Consider the following 17,517-nt stretch of genomic DNA (forward strand, 5'->3'; position numbering starts at 1 on the left):
CTATGCCGGAAGAATACTGATCAGGATTATCCTAATGCATTCTGAATGGACAGTCCGTCCTTCAGGATGCATCAGGATGTCTTCCGTTCCGGAACGGAACGTTTTTTGGCCGCAGCAAATAGCGCAGCATGCTGCGCTTTTTGCTCCGGCCAAAAATCCGGAACACTTGCCGCAAGGCCGGATCCGGAATGAATGCCCATTGAAAGGCATTGATCCGGATCCGGCCTTAAGCTAAACGTCGTTTCGGCGCATTGCCGGATGCGACGTTTAGCTTTTTCTCAATGGTTACCATGGCTGCCGGGACGCTAAAGTCCCGGCAGGAATGGTAAACTGTAGTGGGGAGCGGGGAGCAGCATACTTACCATCCGTGCGGCTCCCGGGGGCGCTCCAGAGTGACGTCAGGGCTCCCCAGGCGCATGGATGACGTGATCGCATGGATCACATGATCCATGCGCATGGGGCGCTCTGACGTCATTCTGGAGCGCCCCGGGAGCCGCACGGATGGTAAGTATGCTGCTCCCCCGCTCCCCACTACTACTATGGCAACCAGGACTTTAATAGCGTCCTGGGTGCCATAGTAACACTGAAAGCATTTTGAAGACGGATCCGTCTTCAAATGCTTTCAGTACACTTGCGTTTTTCCGGATCCGGCGTGTAATTCCGGCAAGCGGAGTACACGCCGGATCCGGACAACGCAAGTGTGAAAGAGGCCTAATCTGGTTCTTCATTTTGGCAAAATACCATCTCCAAATGATTAGTTTGTTATTAGATTTTACTCAGGCAGCCAATTATGTGGCAAATATATGTAAGATTTTTCAGTAAGAGAAACGGCAATGCCTTTGTGGTACCAAAGAGCTCATTTACATAATAGGAAAGCATGATATCACAGGAATGGAACTTTAGATTGGGAAGGGGATAGAAGCATTTTATTCTGTTGAGCAAAAACTAAAAATCTAACGGTGCTCTGTGTTTAATAGGGACGTCTGTGATTGATAATTAAAATCATGTGAACATGCCCCTAGGGTATGACCACACAGCTCGGAGGTGATGCAGTCATGCTATGGTTAGAAGTAGGGATGAGCGAACTCGAACTGTATAGTTCGGGTTCGTACCGAATTTTGGGGTGTCCGTGACACGGACCCGAACCCGGACATTTTCGTAAAAGTCCGGGTTCGGGTTCGGTGTTCGTCGCTTTCTTGGCGCTTTTGTGACGCTTTCTTGGCGCTTTTTGAAAGGCTGCAAAGCAGCCAATCAACAAGCGTCATACTACTTGCCCCAAGAGGCCATCACAGCCATGCCTACTATTGGCATGGCTGTGATTGGCCAGAGCACCATGTGACCCAGCCTCTATTTAAGCTGGAGTCACATAGCGCCGCCCGTCACTCTGCTCTGATTAGCGTAGGGAGAGGTTGCGGCTGCGACAGTAGGGCGAGATTAGGCAGATTAACTCCTCCAAAGGACTTGATTAACTGATCGATCTGCAGCTGTGGATCATTGAGCTGCTGATCCTCAATTGCTCACTGTTTTTAGGCTGCACAGACCGTTTGTCAGTCTCATTTTTCTGGGGTGATCGGCGGCCATTTTGTGTCTTGTGGTGCGCCAGCACAAGCTGCGACCAAGTGCATTTAACCCTCAATGGTGTGGTTGTTTTTTGGCTAAAGCCTACATCAGGGTGAAGCTGTCACACCAAGTGCATTTAACCAGCAATAGTCTGTTCATTTTTTGGCCATATACAAAATCAGGGGCAAGCTGCGCCTGTCACCAAGTGCATTTAACCCTCAATGGTGTGGTTGTTTTTTGGCTAAAGCCTACATCAGGGTGAAGCTGTGACACCAAGTGCATTTAACCAGCAATAGTCTGTTCATTTTTTGGCCATATACAAAATCAGGGGCAAGCTGCGCCTGTCACCAAGTGCATTTAACCCTCAATGGTGTGGTTGTTTTTTGGCTAAAGCCTACATCAGGGTGAAGCTGTCACACCAAGTGCATTTAACCAGCAATAGTCTGTTCATTTTTTGGCCATATACAAAATCAGGGGCAAGCTGCGCCTGTCACCAAGTGCATTTAACCCTCAATGGTGTGGTTGTTTTTTGGCTAAAGCCTACATCAGGGTGAAGCTGTCACACCAAGTGCATTTAACCAGCAATAGTCTGTTTATTTTTTGGCCATATCCCAGTCTAATTCTGTCACTAAATCCATACCGGTCACCCAGCGCCTAAATACTAGGCCTCAAATTTATATCCAGCTAAATCTGTCCCTAGTGCTGTAGCTGGGCGAGTTATTTAGTGTCCGTTCAAGCACATTTCTTGTTCTGGGTTGAAATACAATTCCCAATTTAGCAATTTCATAATTTAGTGGTTCCTGCTATATCAGAGCTATTTGAAATCTATCCCAAAAAGGGTATATAATATTGAAGGTGCACATTGGGTCATTCAGAATAACTTCACACACACCCGCTACTGTGTATTTCCAAGTCTAATTCTGTCACTAAACCCATACCTGTCACCCAGCGCCTAAATACTAGGCCTCAAATTTAAATCCCTCTAAATCTCTCGTTACCGCTGTACTGTTGTTGCTGGGCAAGATATTTAGTGTCCGTCAAAGCACATTTTTTGTTCTGGGTTGAAGTACAATTCCCAATTTAGCAATTTCATAATTTAGTGGTTCCTGCTATATCAGAGCTATTTGGAATCTATCCCTAAAAGGGTATATAATATTGAAGGTGCACATTGGGTCATTCAGAATAACTTCACACACACCCGCTACTGTGTATTTCCAAGTCTAATTCTGTCACTAAACCCATACCTGTCACCCAGCGCCTAAATACTAGGCCTCAAATTTAAATCCCTCTAAATCTCTCGTTACCGCTGTACTGTTGTTGCTGGGCAAGATATTTAGTGTCCGTCAAAGCACATTTTTTGTTCTGGGTTGAAGTACAATTCCCAATTTAGCAATTTCATAATTTAGTGGTTCCTGCTATATCAGAGCTATTTGGAATCTATCCCTAAAAGGGTATATAATATTGAAGGTGCACATTGGGTCATTCAGAATAACTTCACACACACCCGCTACTGTGTATTTCCAAGTCTAATTCTGTCACTAAACCCATACCTGTCACCCAGCGCCTAAATACTAGGCCTCAAATTTAAATCCCTCTAAATCTCTCGTTACCGCTGTACTGTTGTTGCTGGGCAAGATATTTAGTGTCCGTCAAAGCACATTTTTTGTTCTGGGTTGAAGTACAATTCCCAATTTAGCAATTTCATAATTTAGTGGTTTCTGCTATATCAGAGCTATTTGAAATCTATCCCTAAAAGGGTATATAATATTGAAGGTGCACATAGGGTCATTCAGAATAACTTCACACACACGCTTCTGTGCATTTCCAAGTCTAATTCTGTCACTAAATCCATACCGGTGACCCAGCGCCTAAATACTAGGCCTCAAATTTAAATCCCTCTAAATCTCTCGTTACCCACCGCTGTACTGTTGTTGCTGGGCAAGATATTTAGTGTCCGTCAAAGCACATTTTTTGTTCTGGGTTGAAGTACAATTCCCAATTTAGCAATTTCATAATTTAGTGGTTTCTGCTATATCAGAGCTATTTGAAATCTATCCCTAAAAGGGTATATAATATTGAAGGTGCACATAGGGTCATTCAGAATAACTTCACACACACGCTTCTGTGCATTTCCAAGTCTAATTCTGTCACTAAATCCATACCGGTGACCCAGCGCCTAAATACTAGGCCTCAAATTTAAATCCCTCTAAATCTCTCGTTACCCACCGCTGTACTGTTGTTGCTGGGAAAGATATTTAGTGTCCGTCAAAGCACATTTTTTGTTCTGGGTTGAAGTACAATTCCCAATTTAGCAATTTCATAATTTAGTGGTTTCTGCTATATCAGAGCTATTTGAAATCTATCCCTAAAAGGGTATATAATATTGAAGGTGCACATAGGGTCATTCAGAATAACTTCACACACACGCTTCTGTGCATTTCCAAGTCTAATTCTGTCACTAAATCCATACCGGTGACCCAGCGCCTAAATACTAGGCCTCAAATTTAAATCCCTCTAAATCTCTCGTTACCCACCGCTGTACTGTTGTTGCTGGGCAAGATATTTAGTGTCCGTCAAAGCACATTTTTTGTTCTGGGTTGAAGTACAATTCCCAATTTAGCAATTTCATAATTTAGTGGTTTCTGCTATATCAGAGCTATTTGAAATCTATCCCTAAAAGGGTATATAATATTGAAGGTGCACATAGGGTCATTCAGAATAACTTCACACACACGCTTCTGTGCATTTCCAAGTCTAATTCTGTCACTAAATCCATACCGGTGACCCAGCGCCTAAATACTAGGCCTCAAATTTAAATCCCTCTAAATCTCTCGTTACCCACCGCTGTACTGTTGTTGCTGGGCAAGATATTTAGTGTCCGTCAAAGCACATTTTTTGTTCTGGGTTGAAGTACAATTCCCAATTTAGCAATTTCATAATTTAGTGGTTTCTGCTATATCAGAGCTATTTGAAATCTATCCCTAAAAGGGTATATAATATTGAAGGTGCACATAGGGTCATTCAGAATAACTTCACACACACGCTTCTGTGCATTTCCAAGTCTAATTCTGTCACTAAATCCATACCGGTGACCCAGCGCCTAAATACTAGGCCTCAAATTTAAATCCCTCTAAATCTCTCGTTACCCACCGCTGTACTGTTGTTGCTGGGCAAGATATTTAGTGTCCGTCAAAGCACATTTTTTGTTCTGGGTTGAAGTACAATTCCCAATTTAGCAATTTCATAATTTAGTGGTTTCTGCTATATCAGAGCTATTTGAAATCTATCCCTAAAAGGGTATATAATATTGAAGGTGCACATAGGGTCATTCAGAATAACTTCACACACACGCTTCTGTGCATTTCCAAGTCTAATTCTGTCACTAAACCCATACCTGTCACCCAGCGCCTAAATACTAGGCCTCAAATTTAAATCCCTCTAAATCTCTCGTTACCGCTGTCCTGTTGTAGCTGGGAAAGTTATTTAGTGTCCGTCAAAGCACATTTTTTGTTCTGGGTTGAAGTACAATTCCCAATTTAGCAATTTCATAATTTAGTGGTTCCTGCTATATCAGAGCTATTTGAAATCTATCCCAAAAAGGGTATATAATATTGAAGGTGCACATTGGGTCATTCAGAATAACTTCACACACACCCGCTACTGTGTATTTCCAAGTCTAATTCTGTCACTAAACCCATACCTGTCACCCAGCGCCTAAATACTAGGCCTCAAATTTAAATCCCTCTAAATCTCTCGTTACCGCTGTCCTGTTGTAGCTGGGAAAGTTATTTAGTGCCCGTCAAAGCACATTTTTTGTTCTGGGTTGAAGTACAATTCCCAATTTAGCAATTTCATAATTTAGTGGTTCCTGCTATATCAGAGCTATTTGAAATCTATCCCAAAAAGGGTATATAATATTCAAGGTGCACATTGGGTCATTCAGAATAACTTCACACACACGCTTCTGTGCATTTCCAAGTCTAATTCTGTCACTAAATCCATACCGGTCACCCAGCGCCTAAATACTAGGCCTCAAATTTATATCCCGCTGAATTTGAATACAATACATTGGGCCAAATAATATATTTGTTGTTGTGGTGAACCATAACAATGAGAAAAACATCTAGTAAGGGACGCGGACGTGGACATGGTCGTGGTGGTGTTAGTGGACCCTCTGGTGCTGGGAGAGGACGTGGCCGTTCTGCCACATCCACACGTCCTAGTGTACCAACTACCTCAGGTCCCAGTAGCCGCCAGAATTTACAGCGATATATGGTGGGGCCCAATGCCGTTCTAAGGATGGTAAGGCCTGAGCAGGTACAGGCATTAGTCAATTGGGTGGCCGACAGTGGATCCAGCACGTTCACATTATCTCCCACCCAGTCTTCTGCAGAAAGCGCACAGATGGCGCCTGAAAACCAACCCCATCAGTCTGTCACATCACCCCCATGCATACCAGGGAAACTGTCTCAGCCTCAAGTTATGCAGCAGTCTCTTATGCTGTTTGAAGACTCCGCTGGCAGGGTTTCCCAAGGGCATCCACCTAGCCCTTCCCCAGCGGTGAAAGACATAGAATGCACTGACGCACAACCACTTATGTTTCCTGATGATGAGGACATGGGAATACCACCTCAGCATGTCTCTGATGATGACGAAACACAGGTGCCAACTGCTGCGTCTTTCTGCAGTGTGCAGACTGAACAGGAGGTCAGGGATCAAGACTGGGTGGAAGACGATGCAGGGGACGATGAGGTCCTAGACCCCACATGGAATGAAGGTCGTGCCACTGACTTTCACAGTTCGGAGGAAGAGGCAGTGGTGAGACCGAGCCAACAGCGTAGCAAAAGAGGGAGCAGTGGGCAAAAGCAGAACACCCGCCGCCAAGAGACTCCGCCTGCTACTGACCGCCGCCATCTGGGACCGAGCACCCCAAAGGCAGCTTCAAGGAGTTCCCTGGCATGGCACTTCTTCAAACAATGTGCTGACGACAAGACCCGAGTGGTTTGCACGCTGTGCCATCAGAGCCTGAAGCGAGGCATTAACGTTCTGAACCTGAGCACAACCTGCATGACCAGGCACCTGCATGCAAAGCATGAACTGCAGTGGAGTAAACACCTTAAAACCAAGGAAGTCACTCAGGCTCCCCCTGCTACCTCTTCTGCTGCTGCCGCCTCGGCCTATTCTGCTGCTGCCGCCTCGGCCTCTTCCTCCGCCTCTGGAGGAACGTTGGCACCTGCCGCCCAGCAAACAGGGGATGTACCACCAACACCACCACCACCACCTCCGTCACCAAGCGTCTCAACCATGTCACACGCCAGCGTTCAGCTCTCCATCTCACAAACATTTGATAGAAAGCGTAAATTCCCACCTAGCCACCCTCGATCCCTGGCCCTGAATGCCAGCATTTCTAAACTACTGGCCTATGAAATGCTGTCATTTAGGCTGGTGGACACAGACAGCTTCAAACAGCTCATGTCGCTTGCTGTCCCACAGTATGTTGTTCCCAGCCGGCACTACTTCTCCAAGAGAGCCGTGCCTTCCCTGCACAACCAAGTATCCGATAAAATCAAGTGTGCACTGCGCAACGCCATCTGTAGCAAGGTCCACCTAACCACAGATACGTGGACCAGTAAGCACGGCCAGGGACGCTATATCTCCCTAACTGCACACTGGGTAAATGTAGTGGCAGCTGGGCCCCAGGCGGAGAGCTGTTTGGCGCACGTCCTGCCGCCGCCAAGGATCGCAGGGCAACATTCTTTGCCTCCTGTTGCCACCTCCTCCTTCTCGGCTTCCTCCTCCTCTTCTTCCACCTGCTCATCCAGTCAGCCACACACCTTCACCACCAACTTCAGCACAGCCCGGGGTAAACGTCAGCAGGCCATTCTGAAACTCATATGTTTGGGGGACAGGCCCCACACCGCACAGGAGTTGTGGCGGGGTATTGAACAACAGACCGACGAGTGGTTGCTGCCGGTGAGCCTCAAGCCCGGCCTGGTGGTGTGTGATAATGGGCGAAATCTCGTTGCAGCTCTGGGACTAGCCAATTTGACGCACATCCCTTGCTTGGCGCATGTGCTGAATTTGGTGGTGCAGAAGTTCATTCACAACTACCCCGACATGTCAGAGCTGCTGCATAAAGTGCGGGCCGTCTGTTCGCGCTTCCGGCGTTCACATCCTGCCGCTGCTCGCCTGTCTGCGCTACAGCGTAACTTCGGCCTTCCCGCTCACCGCCTCATATGCGACGTGCCCACCAGGTGGAACTCCACCTTGCACATGCTGGACAGACTGTGCGAGCAGCAGCAGGCCATAGTGGAGTTTCAGCTGCAGCACGCACGGGTCAGTCGCACTACAGAACAGCACCACTTCACCACCAATGACTGGGCCTCCATGCGAGACCTGTGTGCCCTGTTGCGCTGTTTCGAGTACTCCACCAACATGGCCAGTGGCGATGACACCGTTATCAGCGTTACAATACCACTTCTATGTCTCCTTGAGAAAACACTTAGGGCGATGATGGAACAGGAGGTGGCCCAGGAGGAGGAGGAGGAGGATGAGGAAGAGGGGTCATTTTTAGCACTTTCAGGCCAGTCTCTTCGAAGTGACTCAGAGGGAGGTTTTTTGCAACAGCAGAGGCCAGGTACAAATGTGGCCAGCCAGGGCCCACTACTGGAGGACGAGGAGGACGAGGATGAGGAGGAGGTGGAGGAGGATGAGGATGAAGCATGGTCACAGCGGGGTGGCACCCAACGCAGCTCGGGTCCATCACTGGTGCGTGGCTGGGGGGAAAGGCAGGACGATGACGATACGCCTCCCACAGAGGACAGCTTGTCCTTACCCCTGGGCAGCCTGGCACACATGAGCGACTACATGCTGCAGTGCCTGCGCAACGACAGCAGAGTTGCCCACATTTTAACCTGTGCGGACTACTGGGTTGCCACCCTGCTGGATCCACGCTACAAAGACAATGTGCCCACCTTACTTCCTGCACTGGAGCGTGATAGGAAGATGCGCGAGTACAAGCGCACGTTGGTAGACGCGCTACTGAGAGCATTCCCAAATGTCACAGGGGAACAAGTGGAAGCCCAAGGCCAAGGCAGAGGAGGAGCAAGAGGTCGCCAAGGCAGCTGTGTCACGGCCAGCTCCTCTGAGGGCAGGGTTAGCATGGCAGAGATGTGGAAAACTTTTGTCAACACGCCACAGCTAACTGCACCACCACCTGATACGCAACGTGTTAGCAGGAGGCAACATTTCACTAACATGGTGGAACAGTACGTGTGCACACCCCTCCACGTACTGACTGATGGTTCGGCCCCATTCAACTTCTGGGTCTCTAAATTGTCCACGTGGCCAGAGCTAGCCTTTTATGCCTTGGAGGTGCTGGCCTGCCCGGCAGCCAGCGTTTTGTCTGAACGTGTATTCAGCACGGCAGGGGGCGTCATTACAGACAAACGCAGCCGCCTGTCTACAGCCAATGTGGACAAGCTGACGTTCATAAAAATGAACCAGGCATGGATCCCACAGGACCTGTCCGTCCCTTGTCCAGATTAGACATTAACTACCTCCCCATAACCATATATTATTGGACTCCAGGGCACTTCCTCATTCAATCCTATTTTTATTTTCATTTTACCATTATATTGCGATGCTACCCAAAGTTGAATGAACCTCTCCTCTGCCTGTGTGCTAGGCCTAAATATATGCCAATGGACTGTTGCAGTGGTGGCTGACATGAAGCCTGATTCTCTGCTATGACATGCAGACTAATTCTCTGCTGACATGAAGCCAGATTGTCTGTTACGGGACCTCTCTCCTCTGCCTGGGTGCTGGGCCTAAATTTATGACAATGGACTGTTGCAGTGGTGGCTGACGTGAAGCCTGATTCTCTGCTATGACATGCAGACTGATTCTCTGCTGACATGAAGCCAGATCCTCTGTTACGGGACCTCTCTCCTCTGCCTGGGTGCTGGGCCTAAATTTATGAAAATTGACTCTTACAGTGGTGGGTGACGTGAAGCCTGATTCTCTGCTATGATATGAAGACTGATTCTCTGCTGACATGAAGCCAGATTGTCTGTTACGGGACCTTTCTCCTCTGCCTGGGTTCTGGGCCTAAATTTATGAAAATTGACTCTTACAGTGGTGGGTGACGTGAAGCCTGATTCTCTGCTATGATATGAAGACTGATTCTCTGCTGACATGAAGCCAGATTGTCTGTTACGGGACCTTTCTCCTCTGCCTGGGTTCTGGGCCTAAATTTATGAAAATTGACTCTTACAGTGGTGGGTGACGTGAAGCCTGATTCTCTGCTATGATATGAAGACTGATTCTCTGCTGACATGAAGCCAGATTGTCTGTTACGGGACCTTTCTCCTCTGCCTGGGTTCTGGGCCTAAATTTATGAAAATTGACTCTTACAGTGGTGGGTGACGTGAAGCCTGATTCTCTGCTATGATATGAAGACTGATTCTCTGCTGACATGAAGCCAGATTGTCTGTTACGGGACCTTTCTCCTCTGCCTGGGTTCTGGGCCTAAATTTATGAAAATTGACTCTTACAGTGGTGGGTGACGTGAAGCCTGATTCTCTGCTATGATATGAAGACTGATTCTCTGCTGACATGAAGCCAGATTCTCTGTTACGGGACCTCTCTCCTCTGCCTGGGTGCTGGGCCTAAATTTATGACAATGGACTGTTGCAGTGGTGGCTGACGTGAAGCCTGATTCTCTGCTATGACATGCAGACTGATTCTCTGCTGACATGAAGCCAGATTCTCTGTTACGGGACCTCTCTCCTCTGCCTGTGTGTGTGCTGGGCCTAAATATATGCCAATGGACTGTTGCAGTGGTGGCTGACGTGAAGCCTCATTCTCTGCTATGACATGCAGACTAATTCTCTGCTGACATGAAGACAGATTCTCTGTTACGGGACCTCTCTCCTCTGCCTGGGTGCCGGGGCCTAAATATCTGAGAATGGACTGTTCCAGTGGTGGGTGACGGGAAGCCAGATTCTCTGCTATGGAACCTCTCTCCAATTGATTTTGGTTAATTTTTATTTATTTAATTTTTATTTTAATTCATTTCCCTATCCACATTTGTTTGCAGGGGATTTACCTACATGTTGCTGCCTTTTGCAGCCCTCTAGCTCTTTCCTGGGCTGTTTTACAGCCTTTTTAGTGCCGAAAAGTTCGGGTCCCCATTGACTTCAATGGGGTTCGGGTTCGGGACGAAGTTCAGATCGGGTTCGGATCCCGAACCCGAACATTTCCGGGATGTTCGGCCGAACTTCTCGAACCCGAACATCCAGGTGTTCGCTCAACTCTAGTTAGAAGTTCCTGGGGAAGTAGGTTTCTGAGACAGACATGGCACTTACCAAATTGTCATGACTGTACCTGTTGCACATATGCTTGACCACATCTAAAACATGCCCGTCCACTTGCGGCTGCTGACCGCATTCACTATACAGTTGATCAGGTTCTTGCAGTGTACGTTTAACATACCTTATCACATGTATCAGTATTTGTAGTGAAATGAGAATGCTAAAGAACCACAAAAATGTACAACCCACACAGCTCAAGCAACAGTCAGTAAATGACTGCGGTCGACAGCTTGTTTTCCCTATCACACATACAACCAGCCATGTGGTTGTACCCGAAGACTTTACCCAAAGTTAAGCCTTAATGGGGCTGCCGGCCTTGGAGCTGACAACCACTGGGGCTGTAGCCTGTGCCCCTAAACATTATTTTTTTAAAAACACTCACCTGCTCTACGATAGTAAAGTCTTGTGCAACTTGCAATCTGTGTTGGATTTTTTTTTTACTTTCAGGTTTTTGTGGCCAATTCTTAATTTTTTAATCGACCATCATCTATTCAAGGCAAAATCAAGGCATGCAAGTTATCCTCGGTCATTCATGTGGGTCTGTGAAAATCTATATGCAGTAGCATTTTTCTGGCAGAAAGCCAGTATTAAAGCTGAAACCTAGAGAAGAAGGAAAACTCAGGGGATCAAATTGCAATAAAGAATGGATTATTGCACCTCAATGGGGAAGGTGCAGCTGTTTTGGCAGAGAAGATGGCTAGAAGATTGGAGTAAGTGTTTAAATTAGCAACTGGGGGGGAGGGTAATTACATTATAGGAGGGGAAGATGTGGAGTTACTGTGGGTAGAAACAATAATAAAATACTAATAGGAGTTTATTATAAACCACCTAATATACCAGAGTCCACAGAAAATCTACTACTAAACGAGATAGATGAGGTGACAAATCATAAGGTCGTTATTATGGAGGACTTCAACTACCCAGATATAGACTGGGAAATTCAAACCTGTAGATTTCATAAAGGAAACAGGTCCTTGGCAATAACCAAAGACAATTACCTCTCCCAACTGGTTCAAGACCCGACTAGAGGGACGGCCATACTGGACTTAGTATTAACCAATAGACCTGACAGGGAAACAGATGTGCAGGTTGGGGAACACCTGGGAAATAGTAACCATAAAGTAATAACCTTCCAATTATCATTCAAAAGAGTGTTTCTTCAAGGAGGAACAAAAATACCAAACTTCTAAAAAGCAGAATTTAGAGAGGCCATAGGCCTAACAAACTGGGACAAAGTCCTCAAAAATAAAAAATACATCCACAAAATGGGAAATTTTAAAAAGCATTCTAAACTCTAATTGTGAGAGGTTCATACCTCTTTGGAATGAAAGGGTGATGAACAAGAAAAAAACAATGTGGATAAATAGAACTGTAAAGAAAGCAATAAATGACAAAAAGAAAGCATTTAAATTACTAAAACAAGAGGTTAGCAAGGAAGCATTGAAAAGCTATAAGAAAAAAAAATGTAAAAGACAACTAAAAGCAGCCAAACTAGAGACAGAGAGATTCATTACTAAATAGAGTAAAACTAACCCTAAAATTGTCTTTAATTTTATAAATGGCAGAAAGTACTACATTTTTTTTTTTATCTCTAGCCACATCATTACAACCCTGTCTCACTCCTCTGCCTCTTATTATGGTGACGTATGAACCGCATTCACCATAAGCACCTTCTAATGTCACAGGGTCATGTGACTGTGCCCCCCCACCCCGTACTGTGCCCCTCACCCCGTACTGTGCCCCTTTATACCCTGCATTGTGCCCTCTTACCACACCCTGTGCAGTGCCCCTAGTCATGCCCTGTACTCTGCCCTCTTTTACCCTTTTATCCAGTCACGGTATGGCGGTGTTATCCGGTCACTGTACAGAGGTGTTATCCGGTCAATGTATGGCGGTGGTATCCAATAGCTGGATGGCCATATCTGTATCCCTTTCCCTGCCCCCGCCATCCTTTTTTAGACCTGGCATGAGCGGGGAAAATATGCAGATTGCGGTGCTAAGGACCTTTACGCCACAATCTGTGTCAGAAGTACACCTAACAAACGTATTTCTATATAATAAATGACCACCTAATTGTATTATTATTAGGGGGTAGGGCTAATATCTTTATATTATATAGATTCTAGTGTATTATACTGTGCCCTGTATTTCCCAGTAGAAAATGATCCTTGGGAAACATAGTCGTCACCCCTGACCACCAGGACCACGTAGTGCGCTGTCAGTATATGGCGGCCTCCCCTCTCCGCCACGCTGCTCCGCTGTGTACTAGGGCTTATTCTGACACTAGGGCTGGGTTCACATCCTATTTTTGCCATCCATTTAATGCATACCAAAAATGTATGCGTTACCAGATGCCTCAGACTGATGCCGTACAGTGGCGTCCGTTCACCATACATTTCTATAGTAGAAAAAAAAATTACTTTAACATATGCATTTTTTTTATGGACTCTGGGGGATACAAAAACGTGGAGTGCTGCACATTTGTATACATCAAACCGATAGGAAACAAAAAAAATTTAGGCTCCAGCAGGGCACATTTTTGAGAGTTTCCCTTTAAGACGCATAAAAATGGCCCCTGATTAAAATACATATTTTTTGTGGGAATTTTTGCCAATGATCTCCCTCTGGTATATCACTGTCTATGTTGTGGGACTATTTGTGTACTTCTAGTAAGTTTTTGCTGGCTGCAAATATGACCTGAAGGTTTTTCAGGTTCGCCTGCAATTAAAGTGAATGGCGCCCGCCGCGAACGCGTTTGAGAATCGTCCCGGCAAATGTTCATCCATCTACTTATAAACTATGTTACTATGTTGTTACTTACCTGACAGATTGCTCTGGTTCTCCTGGCAGGGCACTTTTTTCCTGGCTGCAGCAGTGATGCCATGTCGACAACACATGGCTACTGCAGCCAATCACTGGCTTCTTCAGTGCACTGCTGAAGCCACTGATTGGCTTCAGCGATTATGTGTTTATGTGATGTCGCCGCTGCAGGTAAGGGTCATATTAATACTGGATATCATCTCCCCTTGATGTAGTACAGATTGCCACTCTGGCATAGTAACATTCATACAGATGCTATATATCCTTCTGTGGTATGGTCATCCCAAACTCTTTCAATTTGAACCTGTAGTTCAGCTAAGATGGTTGTTGGCTTGTCAGCTATTCTTGATGGGGGAGAGATTTGACGATCTAACTGGCCAGGGGAGCTGATGGCTAGCCTGAAGATCATGTTGTATAGCCCAGGCAGCATGTAAGGGGGAATTATGGAATTATCTTGTTGAAACACCATGTTTTATAACTCAAAAAAAGAAGTAGGACTGGTTTGAAGATGTTCTGGACAAACCGAAGACTGATCAATGTTTCTCCATGAATACCAAAAAGGAATTGCCATGGTAGCTAATAGCGTCCCACTCCATGACACCTGGTGCTGGTTCTGTGTATCTCCGCACTATGCATGATTGCAGTAGGTACTCTCCCACCTTCCTGTAAACTCTGATTTGGCCATCATTAGTATCAAAGCAGGATCTACTTTCATCACTGAACTCTATTGTTTGCCATTCATGCTTCCAATGGGTTTTCTTGTGGCACCAGTACAGGCGCTCTTTGCAATAATGAGGTCAGTGGCAAATGAGGTAGTAGACTAAGTGAATATAGTCCTTCAAGTACAAAGTTTCTTATGGCCTGCAGCGGCTAGTGCAGAACCAATTAGTGATGTTGTGGAGGTCCTTTGATATACATCAGCTCTTCTTATACACTGATCTCGGTGTGCATCTGTCTTCATCATCTAGAACCATCTCTACGTGTGAGTGCCCTCCTCTGACCACTGTCGACACCACCAATGCACTACAAAACCATCTCGTCCAGCTGTTTCTGAGATTCAATGGATGAACCATCCAGCTTTATGTTTGTGTTAAAATTGTTACCATCCAGCTTTATGAAGTCGGTGCTGCCTGAGCCAGAAAGCTGACATCATGGCTGGAAGAGGACTCAGCAGCTCCACTCTTTGGGGGTGAGGGTAAAGTGAGTAAAGATCTATTATTTTATGAAAGAAAGAGGGGGCACTACAAAAGGTGAGAGTGCACTATAAAGCAGGATGGAGCACTATAAACAAAGAGGGGCACTATTAATAATAAAGGGGTACAGTAAGACGAAGAGACACTGGGCAGAAAGGGGGTGTTGTTAATAATAATACCCACCTTCCTCGCCCACAATAGTCATAACAGACGCTTTTCTACCACACACCGCAATAAACATGTATTTTAAGTACAGTATTTGCAGGCACTGTGGAACTGGCTCTGAAATGAATGCAAGTCTGATCCCTTTGGATCTGATCCCTTTAGATTATTGATAGGAATAGTCCTTACAAAATGCAATAAAATATGTAATTTCAGAACTGATCAATAGGTAAAGGGGTTGTGTCACTTCAGTAAGTGACATTTATCATGTAGAGAAAGTTAATACAAGCCACTTAGGCTACTTTCACACTTGCGTTCGGAGCTCCGCTTGTGAGTTCCGTTTGAAGGCTCTCACAAGGGGCCCCGAACAGATCCGTCCAGCCCCAATGCATTCTGAGTGGATGTGGATCCGCTCAGAATGCATCAGTTTGGCTCAGTTTCGCCTTCGTTCCGCTCAGCAGGCGGACACCCGAACACAGCTTGCAGCGTTTTCGTGTCCGCCTGGCCGTGCGGAGCCAAACAGATCCGTCCAGACTTACAATGCAAGTCAATGGGGACGGATCTATTTGAGGTTGACACAATATGGTGCAATTGCAAACGGATCCGTCCCCCATTGACTTTCAATGTAAAGTCAGGAGTCCCTAATAATATAGCATCGGATCGGAGTTTTCTCCAATCCGATGGTGTATTTTAACTTGAAGTGTCCCCATCACCATGGGAACGCCTCTATGTTAGAATATACCATCGGATTTGAGTTAGACAGTGAAAACTCAGATCCGACAGTATATTCTAACACAGAGGCGTTCCCATAGTGATGGGGACGCTTCAAGTTAGAATATACTGAGAACTGTGTACATAACTGCCCCCTGCTGCCTGGCACCACCCGATCTCTAAGGATAGGTCTACACGACGACATTTGTCGCGCAACATTTTGTTGCACTAATGTCGCGCGACAATTTTTATAATGGCAGTCTATGGTGTCGCACTGCAACATGCAACATGCTGCGACTGCGACGCAACAGTCGCAGAAAATCCATTCGAGATGGATTTTTCTGCAACTGTTGCGTCACCAATGTTGCGTCCTATCTGTCGCGTGACTTATTGTCGCGCGACAAATGTAGTCGTGTAGACCTAGCCTTACAGGGGGATGTGATCAGCACAATTAACCCCTCAGGTGCCGCACCTGAGGGATTAATTGTGCAGATCTCAGCCCCCTGATCGGGTGCTGCCAGGCAGCAGGGGCCAGACCCCCCTCCCTCCCCGGTTTTAAATTCATTGGTAGCCAGTGCGGCCCCCCACCCTCCCCAGTATTAACCGTCCTGCGGGCGGTCGGTTTATTCCTCCTTGACGCGCCGGCGCGTCATCTCGCGAGAGGTGAAATTTCCTGTGAACGCGTGCACACAGGAGCGTGCGTTCACAGGATCGGAAGGTAAACCAGTTGATCTACAGCCTGCCAGCAGCGATTAACCCTTGAAAGGTATATCAAACGCTGTTTTGTTAACAGCGTCTGATATACCTGCTACCTGGTCCTGGCCCCTAAAATGCCAGCCTAGGTGCGGCGCCTGAGGGGTTAATTGTGCGGATCACAGCCCTTTTTAAGAGATTGGGTGCTGCCAGGCAGCAGGGGGCAGTTATGTACACAGTTCTTAGTATATTCTAACTTGAAGCATCCCCATCGCCATGGGAACGCCTCTGTGTTAGACTATACTGTCGGATCTGAGTTTTCACAATGTGAAAACTCAGATCTGAAAAAGCTGTCTAATGCAGACGGATCCGTTCTGAACGGATGCAAGCATTTGCATTATAGGTCCGGATCCGTCTGTGCAGATACCAGACGGATCCGCACCGAACGCAAGTGTAAAAGTAGCCTTATTAATATACAGTTATTATCCATAATGCTTCCTTTGCTGGCTGGATTCATTTTTCCATCACATTATACACTGCTCGTTTCCATGGTTACGACCACCCTGTAATCCAGCAGTTGTGGTTGTGCTTGCACAATATAGGAAAAATCACTAGCCTATATGAGCTCCCACTATCCCGGCCATCAGAGAGACTGACACTTTTTCCTATAGTGTGCAAGCATGACCACCACTGCTGGATTGCAGGGTGGTCTGTAACCATGGAAACGAGCAGCGTATAATGTAATAGAAAAATGAATCCAGCCAGCAAAGGAAGCAATATGGATAATGACAATACATTAGTGAGTGCCTTGTATTGACTCTACATGATAAATGCAACTTACCGAAGTGAGACAACTATAATCAAATATATTATAATAAAACAACCTAAAATAAATGAAATAACAATAAAATACAATGTATTACAACTAATAGCACAATCAAGTGATCACGGGGAATAGATCAGTAAGTGGCAAAGCAGCTTCCTGAACTGAATACATGGCACTA

Source organism: Bufo gargarizans, chromosome 1 (genome assembly GCF_014858855.1).
Source record: "Bufo gargarizans isolate SCDJY-AF-19 chromosome 1, ASM1485885v1, whole genome shotgun sequence".
Classification (NCBI taxonomy): Eukaryota; Metazoa; Chordata; class Amphibia; order Anura; family Bufonidae; genus Bufo; species Bufo gargarizans.